Genomic DNA, 12,618 nt, shown 5'->3' on the forward strand with positions numbered 1-12,618 from the left:
CCTCACTCCCCCAGCCTCTGGTCACTTCTGTTCTACTTTCTGGCTCCATGAGTTTGGCTACTCTAGGTACACGAGTGGAATCATACAATATTTGTCCTTTTGTGTCTGGCTTATTTCACTTAGCACAATATTTTCAAGGTTCGTCGTGTTGTGGCACATGTCAGAACTTCATTCCTCATCATGGTTGAATAACCTTTCATTGTATGTGTAGACCACATTTTGTTTATCCACTCGTCTGTGGAGGGACACTTGGGTTGTTTCCACCTGTTGGCCATTGTGAATAATGCTGCAATGAACATTGGTATACAAGTATCCGTTTGAATCCCTGTTTGTGATTTTTTGAGGTATATACCTTGGAGTGGTGTTGCTAGGTCATATGGTAATTCTATGTTTCGATTTTTGAAGAATAGCCAAACCATTTTCCACAGTGGCCACACAAATTTTATATTCCCACCAACAATGTGCAAGGGTTCTAACTTCTCCACATCCTTGCCAACACTTATTTTCCATTGTTTATTGTTACTATTATTATTATTACTAGACCCATCCTAGTAGGTATTAAGTGGTATCTTATTGTGGTTTCTGATTTGCACTTTCCTAAAGTTGCTGCTGTTGTGAATCTTTTCTGTGTGTATTGGCCATTTGTTTGTCTTCTTTGATGAATATCGGTTTAAGTCCTTTGCTCATTTTTTAACTGGGTTGTTTGTCTTTCTCTCGTTTAGTTTTAGGAGTTCTTTATGTATTCTGAATATTAAACTCTTATCATGTATATATGACTTGCAAATATTTTCTCCCATTCTGTAAGTTGACGTTTCACTTTCTTGATAATAGCCTTTGATGCATTAAAAGTTTTATTTTGTAGAAATACCATATGACCCAGCCATCCCACTACCGGCTATCTATCCAAAGAACTTGAAATTAGCAATTCCCAAAGCCTCATGCACCCCTATGTTCATTGCAGCATTATTTACAATAGCCAAGACATGGAAACAACTGAAGTGCCCATCGACTGATGAGTAGATAAAGAAGATATGGTGTATATATACCATGGAATACTACTCAGCCGTAAAAAAGGATAAAATCATCCCATTCACAACCTGGATGGACCTTGAGGGTATTATGTTAAGTGAAAGAAGCCAGATAGAGAAAGACAATCTCTGTATAACTCCACTCATAGGTGGAAGTTAAACGTGTAGACAAAGAGAACAAATTAGTGGTTACCAGGGGAAAGGGAGGGTGGGGGTGGGCACAAAAGGGGAAGTGGTGCACCTACAACACGACTAACAATAATGTACAACTGAAATTTCACAAGGTTGTAAACTATCATAATCTCAATAAAAAGTTACCCAAAAAAAGGTTGTATTTTGATGAAGTCCAATTTGTCTTTTTTTTCTTTCATTGCTTGTGCTTTTGGTATCATATCTAAGAATCCATTGTCAAAAACAAGGTCATGAAGATTTATCCCTGTATTTTCTTCCAAAAGTTTTATGGTTTTAGCTCTTAGATTTAGGTCATTGATCCATCCAGTACTTTTGATAGATAAAAGTAAAATCTTCATTTTAAAGTTACAGGGAAATCATATAAACTATCTAAAATCGTTTAAAAGAAAATCAGAAATAAAGTGAGATATTTTGGAATCTTCTAGTCTTCATAGTCTCCTTTCCTGACGGAATATTTGCCTTGTGTCAGCAGCAGTGGCTGCATGTGATCTAGGGCTGGTTGTGGCATGCCAAGGACTTTGGACTTTCTCCTATAAGCCCAAGCTGAAGCTTGAAGGAGTAGGTCTTCCCCAAGCTGTCAAGGGAGGGGAGAGACTTCCATGAATAGAGATCAACAGGCACAGAAGGAACCTAGAAAGATGGGCAGGCTAAATTTGAGGGGCTTGATGTGGTATGCCAAGGACTTTGACCTTTAACCCATAAGCAATAGAATATATATAGCATTATATCTCTGAACACAGAGGTTGGATGCTCCAGAACTCAAAGACACAGAGATGTCCAATATACTGTAATTGTTCTGGTAAGGATGACATTTTTGGTTTGTTTTGTTTTGGTTTGTTTTTTGAAGTTTATTTTTTTATTGAGGTAACATTGGTTTATAACGTTGTATAAATTTCAGGTGTACATCATTATTTCAATTTCTGTGTAGACTACATCATGTTCACCACCCAAAAACTAATTACCATCTGTCCCATACACATGTGCCCTTTTACCCCTTTTGCCTTCCCCCCACCTCCCTCCCCTTTGGTAACCACCAATCCAGTCTCTGTATCTATGTGTTTGTTTGTTGTTTTTATCTTCCACATATAAGTGAAATCACATATTTCTCTTTCTCTGTCTGACTTATTTCACTTAGCATAATATCCTCAAGGTCAACCCATGTTGTCACAAATAGCAAGATTTCATCTTTTTGATGGCTGAGTAGTATTCCATTGTGTGTGTGTATGTGTGTGTGTGTATACACCACATCTTCTTTATCCACTCATCCATTGATGGGCACAAGTCTTGGCAGTTGTGAATAAAGCAATGAACATAGGGGTGCAAATATCTTTTTGAATTAGTGTTTTTGTGTTCTTTGGATAAATACCCAGGAGTGGAATATCTGGATATTATGGTAGTTCTCTTAGGATGGCATTTTTGATAGCAAATAGTAAAGCTCAGAACCTGCCATGGTAACTGGAAAACTAGATCACCCAAAAGAGGTTTGGAAGGACTAGGTGGGCCTGGAGTCACCCCAAATGTTAAGTGAATAGACTCAACTTACCTCTCCTGAGAGAATATGATCCCTTGGGCTATGGGAGAAAACCAGTAGGGCAGGAGCGACCGGACCACCCACAACTAGCTACCTGAAATGAAGTTGGTTGTGAGTTCCAGTGTCCACCCCCTAGGTTTCACAGTGAAGACAGGGGTAACATCCACCCCCTGGGTTCACAAAGTGAAGATAGCCAGTAAAGTGCTCAAGGGTCAAGGAAATACTCAGATTTATTCTCTTAGTCAGTCAGTCTTGCAACAAATTTTAGTGAGCACCTCAGTGCAAGAAACTGAGACTCAAAGGTTGGGGAAAAAACACCCCAGATGTGTTTGTTCCTCTCAAAGAGGAGGTGGTGTTCCATCCACGTGTTCAACGGGGAAAGACGACGTACGAGTGAAGAGCGTTGTGCTATAACAACCAAAGTGAAGGTCATCAATCCCATAGGTAGTGAATTTTCAGCCAAGACCTGAAAGCTGAGAAAGGACAAAGAAAGGCCAATGGGACTAAAGAGCATTTCAGGCAACAGGAATAGCATGTGTGAACTGGAGGTTGAAGAGATCATTGTCCTTCAGAAGAACGTTCAAAAGCTCAAGATAATTAGAACACTGAGTACGAAGAGCAGGGATAGAAAAGATTTCAGTTACAGCAGATGCCATACCAAAACTTTTAGCTTAGGTGAATGGAAAAGCATTGGAGGACTTGAAGGAGGGAGAATGAGGCTCTGATTTGCACTGTGAAGAGATGTCTCTGGCTGCAAAGCACAAGACAAAGAAGATGCGGCTGTGCATTTGGCTTTGGCAAGCTGGTCATGGTGATCTCATTCCCTTTTGCCAGGACTGGTCTGGCAGTGGACGTGTGACCAAGTTCCAGCCAATGAGACATAAAGTCTCATGGGGAGCTTCTGAGAAAAGTTTCCTTCCATTGCGGGGGTGGGAGGAGATATGCTCCTGCCAAAATTCTTTACCTGAATCCTATCATGAAGAACATCAGGAAAAACCCACATCGAGAGACATTATCAAAACAACTGACCTATACCCAGGGACCATGTGGGAACAAGCGTGAAGATGAAAGCTAACATGCTGAGGAAGGTGGAACGTAAAGATGGAAATCATCTGGGTTCCTAACAACTGTGTTTTGCTACTGAATTAACCAATCCTGGATCCAACTTCAACCAGAACGAATGTGGTTTACTGTTTAAGTCAGTCCCAAACGTCTTCATTTCATAGCACATATTAAAATGTGCTATTTGTACGACACACTGGGGTAAGCAGATGAGGATGGTCATGGCTAGAGGTAACTGTCCCCAGGGGCTCCAGGCCACCCCAGGCTCTCACCTCATTGTCCCAAGGTCTGAAGGGATCAATATCTCGGAGTACCAGTAACCCACCTGCTGCACACTCTGTGCCCAGGCACACTGGTTGGCGAATGCTGGCTTAAGCCGCTGTTAGTTGGGCTTTCTGTTCTTTGCTGCTCAAAGCATCCAACTATCTGGCCGATGACTGAGTCGATGCTCTCTCCACTCAGTCACCCAGCCTAAAAATCCAAGAGTCATCCTGCGCTCACTCCTGTCCTTCACCCCCACTTCCCTTAGGTCTGTGCTTATACCTCCTTGAAATCTCCACATTCTTCACCCCCACTGCTATGGTCTTTACCTGAATGACCACAGTGGCCTCAAATCACCCTAACTCCAATCTTCCTGGTCTTTAATGCATCCTAACATGGCCAGCGACTGCTCTAAAATGCAGCATTCCTCAGACTACCACTCTCCTTTGACGGGCAGGAGGCCACCCATCTTGTGTCATGATCACTTGTGATGAGCGCCACAGATAAACCGTTAAGCCGAGAAGGAGAAGACTAAAGTATGCTGGCCATTTGCTGTTTAACATAAGGTAGAATATATCCAAATTTGTCCCAACAATGGTATTTGTTTTTCATTCTGACATGCTTTTTTGAGTGATAGGAGTTAGAGAAAGAACACCGAGAATTTCTGCAGCAACAATTTACACTCCCATCTTGAGCACTATGTAAGTGGGGGTGGAGGTGAGATGAAGGGAATGATTTCAGCCTTGAAAAAAGGAACGCTTTCTGTGAGCTAGGAGTGAAAGAGAAAAGGATGGATAAATATCCAACGAGTTGAAGAAAGAATTTGAAACATCTAAACTTAGGAAGGCTTAATCTTTTCAAAACAGTAGAAGCTGTCTTTGTGTTGAGAGAAGGTATACTGGATATCTTGTTTGACCTCCAACCTTTATCCTTCTCTGAGCCTACGAGGCTGACCTTAGGAACTAAGTCAACAAGACCCTTTCCTCCACATCAGGATGGGATCAGCCAATGGGAGACCTTGACAGGAGATCAGGGCATGGAGGAGATTGAGGCTGGGTATTTTTCCCCCAGCTCCTTCCGTGCCAGGCACCAAGAGTTGGGTGTGTATCTGTACCAAAGGCCACAAGATGCTGCCAAGGCCACCTCTCCATGTAACTACCCTCCCAATGTTCTGGTAACCATTCCCTCGTGTTGTGCCTTTGGGACCATGGTGGTAATATCTCTCCTGCTGTCACTACCTCCAGGATACTATACTATCACCCACTGGTTTCCTTAAATCCTGCACAGATCTTTGTAAGTAATTGTCTTATTAAAATCTCCTCAAATTAGTCAGTTCAAGAGTGTCATCCGTTTCCTGCTGGGACCTCCAAGGATATTGAGTCACAGAATGGGATTTGGGTCAGACTGCAAGAGAAAAGAAAGTTTGAAATGGCCAAAATGAAGAATCTTATAGGCATTTACTAGGTAAGCCCATGAATACATGACACACATGCCCTCATCCTCCCTCACATCTTTTGGGACAGAAAATATTTGAGAAACTGAGGATTTATTGGACTGAAAGCACCAATTAACAATAAATCTAATTTTTATCATTATTAATAATTATATTATTATTAATATAATATGGTAATAATTATATCATCACATTATTGACCACCAAATGATCGATATTTTTCACTATGTGCCTACCAAAGTTAGCTATGAGTACACACTTTTCTCTGGTTTTGTTTCCTCATCTGTAACTAGATAATCTCTAAGTTCCTTTATGACTTCAGAATTCTGTGATGATGTGATTATAATGTTGAACTCAGAAATAAACAAAAATGGGGGAGAAAGAGGAGAGAGAATTAGAGATGGCAAGGAGAAGCCAAGAGAATATTCTTCATGTGTAGACGTCTGTACTTTCTCCACAAATCTTTGCTGACAACCCCAGCCCTGAATAGCTTCTCTTCTCTAAATGTTGATAGCACAAGCGATCTGTGTCACAAAATCCAGCACTCCCTTATACGTTTTATGCCACTCTCTTATCCCTAAACATAGTATAAACATCAGTTTACCCTTGTCTTTATGCCTCCCCACCTGGCCACAAGCTCATCAAGAGTAGATCCTACACAATATATTTCTGTATCCAGTGCCACCACAGCCCAATATATTTTTGCAGATATTCAATGTAAATTTAATGAGTTGAAATGGTGAACGCATACTGACTGATTTCCATGTGTTTCTGCCAAGAACCTTTCCCACACACTTTAATTTTCATTTGCTTTTGTTTTTGTGGAGATGTTTTTACGGGAGAAAAAATAGATGGCATTTTGGGGCTGGAGCTATTTTCTCCCAATTCGTAAATATTTGTATTTAGAGAACTGGTATATTAGGGTAAGCCAGCGTGCGGTTACAAAGAGACCCAAAATTTCAGTGCCTTAACACAAAGAAGCCCATTGCTCAAGTAACACAGATTATTCCCTCACAGTTCCGTAAAGCAGACATCCAGTGGGCTCAGCTGATTCCTCACTCTGCATCCCGCGAGTCCAAATTCGAGCTGTCAATCAGCCTCGGCTCTCACCTGGAAGTTCTGGGGGAAAATTTGCTTCCAAGCTTATTCACGTCCCAGTCTCCTTGCTGGCTGTCAGTCAGTCACCTTTTAGCTTTTAGGGACGTCCCTCCACTTCTAGCACACAGTCATGTGGCCCCCTACCTCTCAGGACCAGCAACAGTGCAGCAAATCCTTCTCGTGTTTGGGATCCCGCTGACTTCTCCTTCTGCTGCATCTCTTCTGCCTCTAGCCAGAGAAAGTCCTCTGCTTTTAAGGGCTCATGTGATTAGATTGGACCCACCTGGGCAATCTATGGTAATTTCCCCTATTTTAAGATCTGTCACCCTGGTTATAACTGCAAAGTCCCTTTCGCCATAAAACATAACATTCACAGGCTCCAGGGATCAGGGTGTGGAAACATTTGGGGGACCATTCTGCCACCACATGTGGTGTGTTTTTATACCCATGCCACACACTATTCTGGGTGCTTTACATACACCAGCTGATGTAATCTCCACAAAACCCAATGATTTGGCACTTTGAATATCATAAGCATCTTACAGGTGGGGACCAAGGCAAAAGAGGGTAAATAACTTGCCCAAGGTCACACAGCTTGTAAGTGGCACTGGTGAGCTCCAAACCCAGGGACCCTGGCCCCCAGTCTGTGCTCTTGACCACAACACCACACTCCCTCTAATGATGCTTCTGCAGCAAGAGCACATGTAGTCACAGAGCATCAGAGGACCACGGATGGTTCAGATTGCCAAGGGCATCCTGGGCTCAGCCAATATAAATTCCTGACTGTTTTTCTTTTCATACTCAACAAAATTATATTTTCCCTAAAATTCTCCTTAATACAGTAGTTGTTTAACTAAACCTACATCAGCCTTACATTTACAAAAAACCAACTTGTCCAGAAAGGCATTTATTAAAGACTAAACCAAGTATACTAATTATTTACTTAATCTTATATAAAAGAGTAATTTCCTAAGAAACATGTTTCGATGTGCTGATTGTAAAGAAATTATAAAATATGGCCTTTAAAACATATGTGATGACTGCCCCAAAATTAAGGAATCTGTTTCTGGGGTCAAGGGAAAAATTGTCTAATACTTATAGATGGTCAAAAGAGATTACTAGACATCATTTCAGTAGAATTCTGGCATAGCAGACTATTTTAGTTATCCATTACTGAGTAAAAAATGAACCCAAAACTTAGCAACTTAACAGATTTTTTTTGTCCCATGGTTCAGGACTCCAAGAGAGGCTCACCTGGGTGGTTCTGGCTCGGCTTCTCTCACGGGGTCACAGTCAAGGTGACAGCCTGGGCTTCAGTTATCTGGAGGCTTGACTGGAGCTGAAGGATCGTTTTCCAAGACGGCTCATCCACCAGGCTGTTGCAGGAGGCCTCAGTTCCTCTCTGGTGGTCACCAGAAGGCCTCCGTTCTTTACCATCTAAGTCTCTCCATAGCGCTGCTTGCGTGTCTTTTTAACACGGTGACTGGCTTCTCCCCAAGAGAGTGATCTGAGAGGAGGAGAACAAGGAAGAAGCTGCAGCTATGTGGGAGAAGTACTATCTGACTCCTGTTGCATGAAACACTCAGAATAGGCAAATTTTTAGAGACAGAAAGTAGATTCATGGTTGCCTGGGTCTGGGGGGCTTGGGAGGAAATGGGGAGTGACTGCTAATGGGTGCAGGGTTTCTTTTTAGGGGGTGATGAAAACGGTCTAAAATCGATTGTGGCAATGATTGCACAACTCTGAATGTACTAAAAACCATTGAATTGGATACTTTAAACCAGTTAAGTACATAACATGAATTATATAATTATATCTAAATAAAGCTGGAAGAAGAAGAGGAGGAGGAGAAAGAAGGGGTTCAAGAAGGGGGAGGAGGGAGGGCAGGAGTGGTGGGGAGAAGGCGGGGGAGGAGGAAGTTGCAATGCTCTTATGTCCTCATCTCAGAATCACACGCTATCACTTCCACCATATTGCTGGTCAGAAGTGTGTCACTAAATCCAGCCCACACTCAAAGGGAGAGGAATGAAGTTCCATCTCTTGAAGGAAAGGGTATCAAAGAAGTTGTGGGCATATTTAAAACCACTATTTGGACCCTCTCCAGATTATTTGATTCTATATGGTGGTCCATCTATTGACAAAACTGTAGAAATAAAAGTTCAGATGCAGAAAGCTGACAATAAGGCATATGTTCTTATCCATAGCAATACAAACGAATTTTGTCTGTAGAGATACAATTGATTTCCACCCTGAAGAAAGGATGATCCCAAATGTTTCATTTTATTGGCCTATAGGATATTAACCAGTTTTGCATCTATTAGTAAATTCATTTCAGCATTCCTGATTGCCTATACATCTGTTTTTCAAATTCCTTTGAACTGGTTATAACACCTTACTCATTCTCTCATTAATTAATGAGCTGAATAAAATCTTTGACACATACTTATCTTATATTTGCATGAAAATCGTGTTTTTTAACCTTTTGAAAATTATACTTTAATGTTACAATTCATGTGCCTATATTATTCTTTCTGTTAAAGTTGGAGGACAGGGATTAGAAAATTCTCAACACAGTGTTACACAGCACAATATAAAACAAGAAATTAGCATGGCCAAGAGGTTACAAATTTCCAAATTCCTCTGTCCCTAATCTCTGTCTAATGTGGAGCGTCTCTCCAGGGCCATGCACGTGATCAGAGCTCATCTGATAGATATTTGGGATAGTAGGAGTGATAAGAAAGAGAATGTGATGCCCTTCTCAGGGTCTGAGAGGAAAAGTGACTTACCCAAACTACTGTGATGTCTATAATTTACTCTAGAATGTTCCAGCACAAACAGGGTGAAATGTTGGTATGTATGAGTGTTTCTTTTCACCTACACCCAAGAAGCAATTGATTGCCCTACCAGGCATATAGACTCCATACAGCAAGCTAATAATGAGGCAAAAGAGTACCCTGGAATGCAGATGCTGTGGGAGCTTCTGCTGCAGTTACCTCTGATCCATTACAGAAGTTCACCTTATCGGCAAAATGGAGTTATACATGGTTTCTCAGTGGTGAAACTAGTGGTTCAAGAACAATTATACAGGCTTTTCCATCTATGCATGAACTGGCATGCGAATCCAGCAAGCCCTAGTATCTATACCCTTAGAAATGGTGCAGGATTCCTGAATAGTCCCAAGTTTAGCAGCTGATTCAGAGATTTTTGGTCATCTGACTCCAATTCGCCAATGAGCTGGATCCTGCCCCTGGACTGTTGTTGCATTTACAAGATGCTGCCGGGACACCTAAAAGAGCAAAGAGCACAGAGCACAGAATCTACAGAATGACTCTTCTGCACTCACTTATTAATAAATGTCTGTCTGTGTGTGATTGAAATTGGTCTAAAACTTGCTGTCCTTGTAAACCGACAGAAAAGTTGAAAGGAGACACAGAACTTTTACTGTGTGGAAGCTACTGTTATTTACCAAAAGACCGTAACTGACCTAGGTGAGTTCACATCTAGTAAGTGGCAAAAACAAATCCGGGGCCAGCCCCGTGGCCGAGTGGTTAAGTTCTCACGCTCTGCTTCCGTGGCCCAGGGTTTCACCGGTTTCCTCCCATCCTAGGCGCGGACACGGCACCGCTCATCAGGCCATGCTGAGGAGACGTCCCAAGCAGCACAACCAGAGGCACTCACAACTGGAATATACAACTATGTATTGCGGGCACGTTGGGGAGAAGAAGGGGGGAAAAAAAAGATTGGCAACAGATGTTAGCTCAGGTGCCAATCTTTAAAAAAAAAACAGAGTTCCTGTGGAAATTCAAACACTTAAAAAAAATCAAAATCATATGCACCTGACATCAAAGGCCATGCTCATTCCCCTCCTTTACACTGCCTCTCAGAATCATTGTTTTTAGCTCTTTTTATTATTACTATTAATGTTTACTAGCTATTATTACAGAATATTTCCAGATGACATTATTTTTAGTTTGTGCAAGCTCAATATATGAAAATCTGGAGTTTTCCAGAAAGTGAATGGTATAGCGAGATTCTGAGAATCTTCGTTTTGCAAAAGGTCTAACGAGATTTGATTCCTTTCAAAAGAAAGCTCTTTGGGTTCATTTCAAATGTGATTTAACTTGTGAAAAATTAATATACAGAGAACATGAGCAAAGACAAAGAAGTGAGAAGGATGAAGCGTTCACGGAAGAGTGAGTGATCGGATTTGGCTAGAAGGTAATGTGTATGCTGGGAAGCGCTATAAATAGGCCTGGAAAGGTAATTTTACTATAATTATTTATACATAAAACTCACATGTGACTGTGCCTTATTAGGCTACAACTGCTTTAGTCTCAGAAGTACCTAAGCAAAAACAGACACAAATCCAATTAGGAATGTATTGAATGAGTGAGCCATGCAGAATATTTTAAAATACTTTCTTATTATAACTTAGATATTGTAAAGGGCACATAATTGTACAGATCCAAAGATTTTGAAATCTACCCAGATCAAAATACAGAACATTTCCAGCACACCAAAAGACTTCTTCATGCACTCCAGTTAATACTCCCACCTCAAAAAAGGAAACCCACCAATCAGACTTGTATCACCAGATTAGCTTTCCCATTCATTCATATACACGGAATCATACAGTGTGCACGGTTTTGTGTCTTACTTCATTCACTCATTTTTATTTCTTTGAGATTCATCTATGTTGTTGCAAATAGCAGCAGTTTTTTTATTGCTGTGTAGTACTCCATTGTATGAATATACATATATTCTATACATAATATAGAATATATATAATATATATTATATACATATATAATATATAATAACATAATATATAATAATATATTCTATATGTTATATATAATAGTATATAATATATTATATGTAACATGTAATACATATATAGTATGGTGTATATATATACACACCATGATTTATTCTTCCATTCAGCTATTAATGAATATTTGGATTATTTCCTGTTTGTAAAGCTGCAATGAACATTCTTCTACACATCTTTTGGTGAACTAAGCATTCATTCCCATGAGTATATATGCAGGGGTAGAAGTGCTGGGTTATAAATTATATGTTGTTAGCTTTAACTGTGTTCTACCAATTTACACCCCCACCAGATGCTTTTTTTTTTTTCTCTCCCCATTAAGTTATGCTCTTTTGTGAAGTGCCTGTTGACAGAATGTAGATTTTACCCAACGTTTCCTGGAGAAATAAAGGTGTGGACTATGTTATATAACATAAAGTAAACCTTCCGCCAAAATCTTCCCTAAATATCTTTGTTCTTTCTTCTCACAGCAGATGCTTTATTTTTTTTTTCTCTCCCCATCTTCTCATAAGGATAAAACAAAATGTAAAATCTGAACTTCGCCTCCCCCACACTCTCACTAAAAATCCCTTCATTCCTGCTCGACAAGATAATAGCTAATCGAAACATATGTAGCAAGACAAAAACTTGGTCCACACCTACTGAGTCATAAGCTTGCTGCCTGGGGAATCCCAGTACATCTCTTTCATACTTGGTTCTAAATCTACTAGACTATAAACTCCCTTCGACTCAAATTATCTTGTTTATAAGTTAATTTCCTTTTTAATTTCTATCTGTTCTCAGTAGAAGCAAGTTCTTTGTTTTGTTCTGTGTTGAATCTCAAGTGCCTAGAAAGAGTGCCTGGCACACAGTAAGTACCTGATAAACATTTGTTGAGTGAATGAACTAAAGTTAAAAAGAAAGTACTGAGGATAATGTAATTGCCAGCCCAACATCCAATGCCCTCTCTGAGAAACCACCCCAATTTCAGACTGACTGTCCACAGCCACCCAGTGAAGCTCATGTATTGCCCGACCTCAGCTCCACCCCTGACTCTGGAGGTAAGACAGGCAGCACCGGCTACCAAATCTAAACCACATAGTCCTCTCTCTGACCATATTACTATAACCCAATTTCTGCCAATGAGACTCAGGGCAATACTTACTGGAGGATTCTAAAAAAG

General features: G+C 40.5%; 1 long non-coding RNA gene across 1 annotated transcript in view; it reads right to left on the reverse strand.

Moving 5' to 3' along the window:
• LOC139085210 (uncharacterized) overlaps window positions 1–12,618 on the reverse strand; it is a 47,443-nt gene that overhangs the window by 28,039 nt on the left and 6,786 nt on the right. The window contains exon 2 of the long non-coding RNA XR_011543340.1: window positions 7,880–8,132. This is a non-coding gene — a long non-coding RNA (uncharacterized lncRNA). The remainder of the gene's footprint in view (window positions 1–7,879; window positions 8,133–12,618) is intronic.

The sequence above is a fragment of the Equus przewalskii genome, chromosome 8 (genome assembly GCF_037783145.1).
Source record: "Equus przewalskii isolate Varuska chromosome 8, EquPr2, whole genome shotgun sequence".
NCBI lineage: Eukaryota > Metazoa > Chordata > Mammalia > Perissodactyla > Equidae > Equus > Equus przewalskii.